We start from the raw sequence: 10,885 nt of genomic DNA, 5'->3' as shown, positions 1-10,885 counted from the left end.
TTGCTCTGTCCCAACAGGCATTCCAACTAATGAAATAATTATCTTACAATGTGGTTTAGTATGGAGTAATTGTAAAAGAAAGCTTCTTGGCAGCGTGTCTCAGGGCGGGCAGCTTCCGTGATGTTTCCAGTCCTTCACCCAGGGAGAAGTTCAGCAGGAGGGATGGGATTATGAAATACAGCATGTTTTAGAATGGTGCTAGTGTGTGTTTTTCAAGCCTGTAGTTTCTCACTCAAGTTTGTGAAGACTCGAGGAGCATCTAGTGCTCCATCTTCTTCAGTAGGTAAAGATCCATTAAAATGCTTAGCCTGTATCATATATAACATCTCCAAATTCAGTAACATTTTGACAGTCTCTCAATGGATGCCTCAGACAGAGATTGAGCTATTCCCTTGTATGCTTTAAAAATGAATTGCTTCAGAGCAAGGTAGAGAATTGATGGCTAGGCTGCACAGGGTAGCCCATGCTAACTCTGGCAGCACATCACATAGGTCCTCTTGGGACTGGCAGTCTAAAAGCCAATGGTCTTCAGGCACAATAACATCAAGTTGTAAAGAATGGACTAGGAGGCAGCCCAAATGTCACTTGACTGTTCATCAGACCCATGTACTTATACTCTCTTTGATGTAATCAATGGTTGCCTTCGGACAGATTTCTGAGTTTTAGGTAACAGGAGAGATTTAGGGGGGAGAGAATGTCCTGATCTTCATGAAGACACACATATAATGATGAAGAATGAACTGAGCAGGGACAAGTTTGCTGTCAGTTTATGAATTCTGAAAGGCTCATAAATCACAGAACCACAAGCCAGGCAAACAGTTTATTAGCATGCAACCCCAATAAACTGTGCTATAAAAGCATAGCATACTTGGGCAAAATGTTTTATCACTTGTCCTGAAGAAGCTGAGAGAAATATGTTTTGCAACTCCAGAGAAAGAATTTTCCCTTAAAAGTAGAAGACTATAATCACAGAGGGAGGAAATATTAATCCATCGGGAACTCAGGGTCCCAGATTTACTCATGTATTTGAAAAATAGGAGTGGTGTTGAAGTAAAAATTAACAGGTCTGTAGAAAGCTTGGCCCTGATTAGTCTATCTGTTCAACACTGCCTCAATGTACTGCTTTGTAAGAGGAAAACAAAACAAAAAAAAAGAAAATCAGTAAGGTAACATGCATGGTGGAGATAAATGGTCTTTATAGAAATTAATTTAGTGTAATCGTACAGACACTTTTTCCAGCACAACTCCAAACACAATCACTCTTAAGCTTGTGCTATCAAGTAGCTGAAAGTGCAATGGTTTAAAAAAGGAACTAAATTATTTACACTGTTGGGCTTTTCTGGTTTTCCTGAGGTTTATCTGCTTGTCAGTTGGCCCATCCATCCAAAGGTCTGTCAGACCTCCGTGCCATGGCAACATTTGAGTTACTCTCCAGTTCTAAAGAAAGTCTCCAAGATGCTTAATTCCTACAGTTATTAAAAACATAGGCTTTTTGAAACAGTGCCCCAGAAAAGGCTCAGTTTGTCTGCACAGGACTTTGTCAATAATGTCAGTCTCACATTCTCCCACCATATCTTTGTGGAAGAGACTTCATTGGGGGGGATCAGCCAGTTGCAGCTGCAGTGGGATGAGGGTGCTGCTCCTTGCCCAGCCCCATCTGTGGCTCATCCCACAGTGCTGCTGCCATGGTCAGAGCCCTGAGCTCCTGGGGGCAGCCAGGAGCACTGGAATGAGGGCTTTGGCTGCTTGGGCGTTTGCAGGTAGAGCGGATGGCTGCTGGATGTGATTGGCAAGCCAACCATCTGCTTATTTTTGGCACTAACAGTTCTAATAGATGTCACTGTCATATTGTCCATCCAAAGAGATCCATTAAAAAAAGGGAATTACGTATCTATAATAGCAAAAAATCCAGCTTGTAAGATACAATTGACCTGCATGGGATAGGGGAAAAGGGAACAGGTGTCCAGTCTCCAGCATTGTGGCATAAGCTAGAACCAAGATGTTTTGTGCTGTGAAGAAATCACTCATAGCAGTGGGTGCAATTGCCTATTAGGGGATTACATCTCTCTGCAGCATCTGATATGTTTATTTTGAAACCAAAATGCAACATTAGATGGGTCATTAACCTTCTGCAGTGTGACTGTTCATGTCGCTCAGCTTCCTGTACATCTGCTCCATTAATGGGTTTCAAATCTTCCGGACATAACTGCAGGAAGCAGTGTACTAGATTTAGTGAAGCAAGTTCTCAAAGCCTGAAAGTGTAGCTTTTTAAACAAAGAAGCTATTCTTTAATCCTCCTTTTTTTTTTTTTTTTGGGTTACAAAAGCTTTTTTTTATAAAGACCTGGGGCCATTCTGAGATGAGAAACTGTTAGTTGGTACATTAAGAAAGAAATCGCAATTTCTTCTGCATGTGTGTTTTTCTACAAAGAAAAAATGATCCATCACTAATGAGTAATGAAAGATGAACCTGAAATGAATCAGCACGTTGCTGCTGAAGATCCAGATGGGCCGGAAGACCTGTTTAACGTACCCAGCAATAAAAGTGCTCATTGTCTCTACACTCCAATATTGACATAATTTCCTTTGGTCTTTCAGGTCCTGGAAATGACAGCATAAAAGTAAATATTTAACTCTGAATTTATATAGGAGTTCCCTGTTCTGATCAGGTTCGGCTGCCTTCTCTTTCTCCAGATTTTGTAAGGGTTTCTCAGATACCACTGACATTACTGAAGAGCCCCCAAGGAAATGCTAGCCCCCATGTCAGCACAGTCATCCCTTCAGTCAGTATTCAGCACAGTGAAAGAGCTATACCACTTATTTAGACTTCTAAATATGAACTCAGTTTTAGATGCTCATTGATTACACCCATGCTGTCACCATATCCTTCCAGTTCCACCAGCATAACAGCTGAGGGGCTGTACATGATGAGCCAGCTCAGGAGAGAACCAGGAGAGTTAAGCTGAACTGAGAGTTCAGAGCTGCAGTCAGAGCATTTGCTGTCAGCAGTCAGGCCATTCAACAGGGCTGCTAGATTTTTATGACAAGAGCATGTAAAAGCCCTGGATCATTGTTCAGACAGGGAAGTCGGCCAATTTATCAGGTAAGCGTGGTGCTCAGATGCAGCGCTGCATGAAAACAATGAGGCAAACCAAGGTAGGTATCGATTCCACACAGTTCTTCTGGTAGTAAGGAATTGGCAAAAGGTGTCCCAATGTGAAGAGAAGATCATGCTTGTTTTTCCTTCTCTTTCAAATGAATGCTGAGAAATTTATTCTTTGATCAACCACAATCCCATTCTCTGACCAAAACAGTGACCCTGGTCACTGCTAATGCCAGACTTATACAAAATTTTTACTTGCAATCTAGTAGGGATGTTCTGAACATATAATTCAATGATTACACCGATTCAATATCAGTTAAAGTACTAAAATCTGATGGCAAATTCAGTCCTTAAAAAACAAAAGATGCTTCTGAGAAAAACTGATCTGAAAATCTATTCTTTGAATTTATCCAAAATGCTAAATAAACAGCAACCCCCCCACATTTTCTACATATTATGCTTTTCGAAATGAGAACAGGTTCAACAAATAGGTAAATGAGACCGGGGCTGCTTTTTGACAGGTGACAGCTGAGGTCTGAAGAGGTTCAGTCTACTATATTATGGTCAGAGAAAGTTTCAAAATAATTATGCTTGGCATGCTTTTGCTTTAACAAAACTGGTAAAGTTTATCTGCTTTGCTGGAACAGTGCTTCTGTTCAGCTTTTTTTCTTGAGACACTAAAATGTACAGGATAGCAAATAAAAATATTTCATTGGTTTTACTGGTATTCAAAACAGAATTTTGTCATAAATGTGTACAAGCCTTATTTTGCTATAGTGTTCATACAAATGTTTACAAAAGTACATTTTAGAATCTCAAAAAAAGTTTCTTTACCTTCTACAAATCTTGTCTTTCAAAAAAAAAAAAGAAAATTAAACACAAGGGATTAGAATTGTGTATGCAACCCAGAGCTTCAGGTTTCTTCTCTTGAAACTGAAAATTGGTAGAAAATATACCTTAAATAAATAACTCTGCAATTTCAAACATTAAATTTCATATGTAGCAATAAGCAAACCACTGGACACATAAGGGAGTGAATTGTGACTATCCAGTGCTGAAAGAAATATATACAGAAAATAACTTGTGAGCTATTCAAATTTTTTAAAACATTAAACCTGTTTGTAAAAGTGAATACTTCTCATTACAGTTTGTACTTAGTATTCACAAAAAGGAGCAAAAAGCTAAATTAATAATTTGTGTGATTGTATTTTTGGCTAATACTCTATTGCTCTGTTACAGTAGGACTTTGAATCTCCAGCTATGAATCATCATCCATTTTATGAAGGACTGTTCAATAAAGGAAAATCAATCCTTGCCCAGAGTGCTTGGAAGTCTAAGTTTCTGAGAGCTCAGGTTACATTACACAAGGACTGGACAGAGAGATGGTGTTATAGGACTGAAAATGGGGTTTGAGAAAATAAGAAAACAACAAACAAACAATTTCTGTTTAAAGCAAGACTTTAGAAACAGGCATAACTGGAGGAGCTACAGTGAGTTACGTGTTAACTCATATGCATGTATTAACCGGAGGACTGTCTGTAACAGGTCCTGAGGATGTTGAAAGTGCAGGGAAACATCTGAGATTGGGTTTATGTGGCCAACTGAAACCAAAGGTAATGTAAGAAGTTGTCCCCTGGGGAAGATGTATGAGGGCATGGAGCAGATTTGTGTCTGCCCTGTGCTTCCTGGACACAGTTAATTTACTAATCTAGACATGACTTTTGGTTCTTTCTGTGGATGCCTGTCTGAACTGAGCTAAGTAGTGATGCTTTCCTGTGCTTTTTTTTGGATTGGGTACATCTTCCAGATCTGTCATTGCCTCTCCAGAGACTTTGCACACCTCTTCCCCAGTGCCTCATTCCTGTTACTGCACTGGGTAACTGGTAGACTAATTTTTAGTCTCAGGAAAGTTTAAGCCTATCCACACAATGGATAAACTCAGACTGACAAAAGTTTCCTATTATCAAGTCAGCACGGATGCTATGTGAGTCCTGAGAAATGAGGGGACCATCCTCTTTTCCCACCCAGACGATGTCAATGACCTCTGTTCAAGAGCCTGAGAAATCTCTGACTATAATGGGCCATCATACTAGTTGGCACCTGTCACACCACTGCCCTCTCTACCAACATTACTAACTTTATTCTGGTTGAGGAAAGCCCTGTGAGATCCACAGATGGTACCCACACCTCCTTCCTGTCAGAGACGCAACAGTCAACTTAGCAACAGCTTCAGGTGAAAAGCATGAGGAAGAAAAATATGTAGCCTACATGGGTGAGCCAGTAGAAAATAGTATATACTTTAGGTGGCATGTGGGTGTCAGTGTTTGGGTCTTGTAGGAACATGCATAGCATATCTTGGACATGATGGATCAATGTCCAAGAAAACATTATTAAACAAATCTGGTTAATCATGGAAAAAAATGCATCTCTACACTCAGTTAGTGCATAGGCTGTGTGGCAGCCAAACAGTTCTGTCATTCCAAGCTGTTTAGTATAGCAGTGGTGACTGAAGTTACCATCCCCATCCAGTCTTACTTGAAGTGGGCATGAACATAAGCAGGAAGGAAAAAGAATAGAAAGGGTAGGAGGAAGGAGTGGGGACATTTCAAAACAACCCAAAAATTTACGCAGAGGCAGCTGGGAGAGCAAGGGATGACATGATACAAAAGCAAAGGGGGACCTCAGAGAAGAGGCTACAGAAGATAAAATAAAAGGTGTACTTGGAAGAAATATGAGAAGGCACCAAGGGCACTTATTGATGAAGTCGCACAGAGACCCAGAGGGGTGGCAGAGGCAATCTGAGCGCTACTCACATGAGGCCTGGCTGGAGAGAATAAAAGACCTGGCCTTAGAAGGTGAGGGATAAGAGTGAAGTGCACAAAGGCATCAGAGAGGTTAAAAAGTATATCTAGGTGGTAGGAGGAAGGTGGAGTCATTGGAGGAGCTCTCATGATGGTAAATAGTAATGAGATGACAAAAACTAATAAATAACTGACTGGTATTTTTCTTTAGCTATTACTGGAGAAAAATAACTTACAATTAATTTTCAATCTCTTCTTTCATCTAATGCAATCTATGTCTTTTACAAATTTTTAGTTGTGATGGGGAAACATTTGGGTTCAGCAAAAAATTTTTGCATTGAAACTTTGGACAGTTTTGGCCATTATTTTAATGACATACCTTGGAGAATATTTGATGGTTCCCTTAAGTGTATTCATTATTTGCTCAGTACATTTTCATGGATCTATAATCAATATTCATACTCTAGTGCCACCAATGCCAAGATGGTATTGTGAACCTTGTTATTAAGTGATTTGCATAACTGAAGAGATCAGATGATTGTAAAATCTTTGCCTTTCAGTTATAACCTGCAGTTCTCCCAGCTGCGGAACAAATTTTTAAAAAAGACATATAAAGGGTTAGAAACAAAAATAAATTAGAGCTCCAAATACATTGCTTGATGTATTTTGATATTTGGAAGTCATTATTCAGTATTTAACCCAATATTTAGCATGTAAAACAATACAGATTTTTAAATTTGCTGTTGCACATATTTACACAGTGGATTTTACTCTTCGCCATCAGCGAATGTTAGTAGTCATAAAATTTAAGAGAAATAATCTCTATCTGAAAAGTAACTAAAGATGGTAAAACCAATTTGAGCAAAGGTCAGATAATGTTCATAAGTGATCAAATAATCAAAATTCTTTAAAATGTTTGTTTAAAAGACATTTTAACTAAAATGTCATTCAAATACAGCAAAGGGGACTGCAACTGATGTAGTTGGGTCACTCAGAAGTGAGAAAATCAGCTTAATGTAAAAATATTCACAGTCAATTAGGCAGGGAAACAGGGACGGGGTGGATGACGCACCTGAGAGTAGGAAAAGTTCTATAGAAATGAAATACTGAAAAATAAGACTGAACTTGAATCCTTGCTGCAGGCTCCACTGACATTTACAAATGCAGTCTCAACTGTCAATTTAAAACAGGAATGGATGAGTAAAATAATCCAAAGAAAAGGGCATCCATCAAGCACACTCGGCCCAGCCACGTGAAGCTGGCTTTGCTGCTCTCCCAGTCCAGCTGGCGTGCTGTCTGCACGCACAGTCTGACTAATCTACTGCCTGAGTGGGCTGCTGCTGCTTGTTAAGCCAATTCTTAAAATAATGGCTGACCTAATTATGTAGCATGGATCTTTACCTTAAACATATATGATAACTGTTTGCATGAAATGCATACTGGATATTTTGTAGTAATTTCTTTTCACGTCTTATCCATCTTCCTGTCCTGAGTACAATTAAAGTGATGTGTACTTATGCTGCAAACTTTACAGCACAGATTTAGAAAGCAAAAAGTGTCAAACTGATTGCTTTTTACTAGTAGGCACTGAGGAGGCAGATAAAAGGGGAGGAATAGCGATAGTGTCCTTATCTGGCTTTAATAATTTCTCTGACATAGGGTTGAAAGTTTCTAGACAGGTTAAACTCTCAGTACAGTAATACTGCCAACCAGGTACATGTTCTGAGTGCTGTGTTCATCATATAGCCTGCTAAGTTTAGGTCAGACTCATTAATTATTCACAGAATTATTGTGAAAGCGTTGGACATTGCATGGATTCTCTTGATATGGAGTCTATTTAGCATCTTTTCTACTACAATGAAAAAGCAGCGTATTTTCCAGGTGAAATCAAGGGAGACAAACTACTTACCCACCATCTATAGATTAATAGATTGTGGGGTAAAATTATGACCAGTACTAGAAATGCAGATTTGCAGATGGGTGCTACCTACTTTCTCTGTACAGAAAAATGGTTCATAGGCTATAAGCAGTAGCTGCATTCTATTGTTACAGATGGTTTCTGCAGCTCTTGTTCTCTGATGTCTTTATTGCAGCCACCTTGGATGTTCCTAGAAAAGCTGTAGTCACAGCTTCAAGTGCACTGTAGACATGGTTAAATCAAGGTTTAGACTTCCCCTACTTATCTTTATCCTGGGCTCATGCTGGACCAGTTGTTGCACAACTGATTTTAAATGCTGCTGGAAAAGTAATGAATTTTTTTTAACATGACATCTTTTTTAGAGTGTTTGAATTTAAGGACACTTAAATGGGTTGCATCAGTATTTTAACAATGCAAGTTCAGATTTTAATTTCGAAATAGTAATTTTCAACTAAAATTGAACAACTGATATTAAGAGATAGAAGAAAAGTAACTAAATATTACAGGGCAGTTTAATACTGTGAAAATTAACTAAGTTTGGTGAAATAGGATGCCTTGGATTTACCCAAACAATTTTTTTTTTCTTTTATAAGTCCTCTCAAAGTTTTATATTGCATTACCATAAGACATTCATCTCACAGATTTATTATTTATTTCAGCACTCAATTAGAAGACCAAAGACTTTATTTATCCAGGATAGTTTACCTATGATGTTCCCCAGGCTTTCTACCCTCCCTGACCCTACGTACTTTGACAAATCTGAGAAGATAACAGACTGACAATGGTAAAATGATACAGCTTGAGCCTACAGTTAGCCATTAGTATTACAGACATTGTGATAGGCAACTAAAGTACATTGGGATCTATGCATAGAAGAAACACAAGCAAAGTCTCTTGAGTATCATAGGCTCCTTGGTTTTGTCCTATATGACAAGTGACAAGACGAGTGCAGGGCCACGTTACACCCCCAAAAAGTGGAATTGTGAGAAAGCAGTGAAATTTGTGTATCATGCAAAAGAACTTGAGGATAAAGGCACTTCTATGAGTCAAAAAGAAGCAAAAAAACCCCCGGAACTCAACATAAACTGGTTCTGTGGGGAATGAATTTGTCTCACAGGTCTACGTTAGTGTGCGCACAGCAGATCCCACCTGTCAGCCAAGTCAGTGGTGAATCCCATGGGGGAGTCATCAGTGCTGTTCATCTGCAGCTCCAATGCCTGCTGTGCCTGTGCACATGGTGGGATTAGATAGTTCCTCTGAGCTTCACAGGTAATTAATTCTCTGCTGGGGCCTTGGGGAATAATAAATTTGGTCCAGTGGTTTGATTGCAGGTAACAGAAATGGCCTAATTTCAGCTCACTCCCTGTGGTAGGAAATGGGGTCTTGTCCCTCAGATGATGATTGGGTAATGTCCACATTGCATACACAAGATTGCCAAAGTGGGAGAGAAACTTCAGGGTAGAATATAACTACCAAATGTTGCTGAACATCTTAAGCAAGTACAAAAAATATCAAATAAGAAAGGTCATTCCTGGCTACTGATTTAGCCTGTCTTCAAGTCTTATAAGCTGGACTGACTCTTCATGACCCTTTCATGAGGAGAGCCCTGGAAAGGAATGGAAACTAGAAGGCTTAGAATACACTTTTCTCACAATTACAACAGATTAGTCCTCTTGAAGGCAGTTCCTAGCTTTTGTATGGTGAATATGTGTGATATGAAAGAACAGAGTTTTTATCCGGTTTATAACATAAGGCTTAAATGCCCTATTCCAGTGGTTCCAACTTTATACAATTTATAAATATACTCAGCATACTGTGCCTAAAAATAATCTGGACACATGTGAATATATGCAAATAATTGCTCTCCCTTCACAAACATTATGCTGAAGAGAATTTAAATTGTAGTGTTGAAAAAGCATCAGAACTACTTGAACTGGTCTTCAAAAGCAGATATATACTCCTCAAAAAATAAAAATTAATGTTGCTGAGTCTGGATGACTGGGACACTCAAACCTAAGGTTAAAATCCCAAAAGACTTATTTCTTTAAAAATTTTTTTTATTAGTCATACAAGCGACTAACATGATTCCTGGATGACAGAGAAGTTCATACATTCACAAAATTTATGCTTGGAGTCAAAGGGGCTACATTTTGCCTAGATTTTTCTTTTCCTTTTTAAAGGATGTTCCCAGCTCAGTGAAGCACTTGGGCATGTAAGCTAGATCCTGAAGTTGAAATTGGTGTAGCAGTGTTTGGAAACATGCTTAAATTATCTGCTGAACTGGAGACTCTGGAGAAAGTAACTTTATAGGGGTCAGAAGAAATTCTGAGGTGACACAACAGCAGGACGCAATCACTACCAGCAATCATATAACACTGAGAATGTGTGCAGCTGTATTCATGTCAGGCAATGCAGTGAGAAGCTAAATGAGATGTTAAGTGTATATTAGCCTCTCCTGCACTTACATGCTGTAGAGGCATGTTGCTAAGGAGCAGTATATTTTGCCACAACTTTCAAACTGCTTGCTGTCATGGACTCACTGCCTGCTCAGTGGCTGAGGAACTGCTGAACTCCCTACAGGTAACTTTCAGCCTTCCTCCAGGCAATTAATCAAAAATAATTTGGAAAAGTTCAACAAGTCACTCTGTACCATTTAGAAGTGAACTAGGTTAGAGAAAACCACTACAAACGAAGAGATGCTAGTGAGGTGTTTGGGTTTAGGTCTGGGGTTTTTTGCTTTTTTGTGTGTGTGCATTCTGATGAGGCAAGATTTTTTTCCCAAGTGAGCACTTTTTATCACATTGTCCATATTATTTAACATGAATAGGCAAGAGACTTTTCCTCAAGAGGCTATTCCACAGTCTAATAGATCTGATCCTTCCATTTTTTAATAGCTGAGCTAATGTTTTCTTTTTGCTACTTCAACCCTGTGCTGCTAGCCATGTCCCACACTGTCTTTTGGTTGTTTTATGCTCTGAAAAGAATTAGAGTTTTATTACCCTCTTTCTTTCTCATTTAGCAATGTTAAACATATTCAACCCCTATTATCACTTTTTATGAATTG

The 10,885-nt window shown here is 39.0% G+C and overlaps 1 long non-coding RNA gene across 1 annotated transcript in view; it reads left to right on the top strand.

The window, feature by feature from the left end:
- Nucleotides 1-2,909: 2,909 nt before the first annotated feature.
- Nucleotides 2,910-10,885, top strand: part of LOC135411418 (uncharacterized) — a 30,167-nt gene continuing 22,191 nt past the window's right edge. Inside the window, exons 1-2 of the long non-coding RNA XR_010429141.1 lie at nucleotides 2,910-3,102; nucleotides 4,648-4,715. This is a non-coding gene — a long non-coding RNA (uncharacterized LOC135411418). The remainder of the gene's footprint in view (nucleotides 3,103-4,647; nucleotides 4,716-10,885) is intronic.

This window comes from Pseudopipra pipra, chromosome 3, assembly GCF_036250125.1.
Source record: "Pseudopipra pipra isolate bDixPip1 chromosome 3, bDixPip1.hap1, whole genome shotgun sequence".
NCBI classification, from domain to species: Eukaryota; Metazoa; Chordata; class Aves; order Passeriformes; family Pipridae; genus Pseudopipra; species Pseudopipra pipra.
This window is presented reverse-complemented; position numbering and strand designations above follow the sequence as displayed.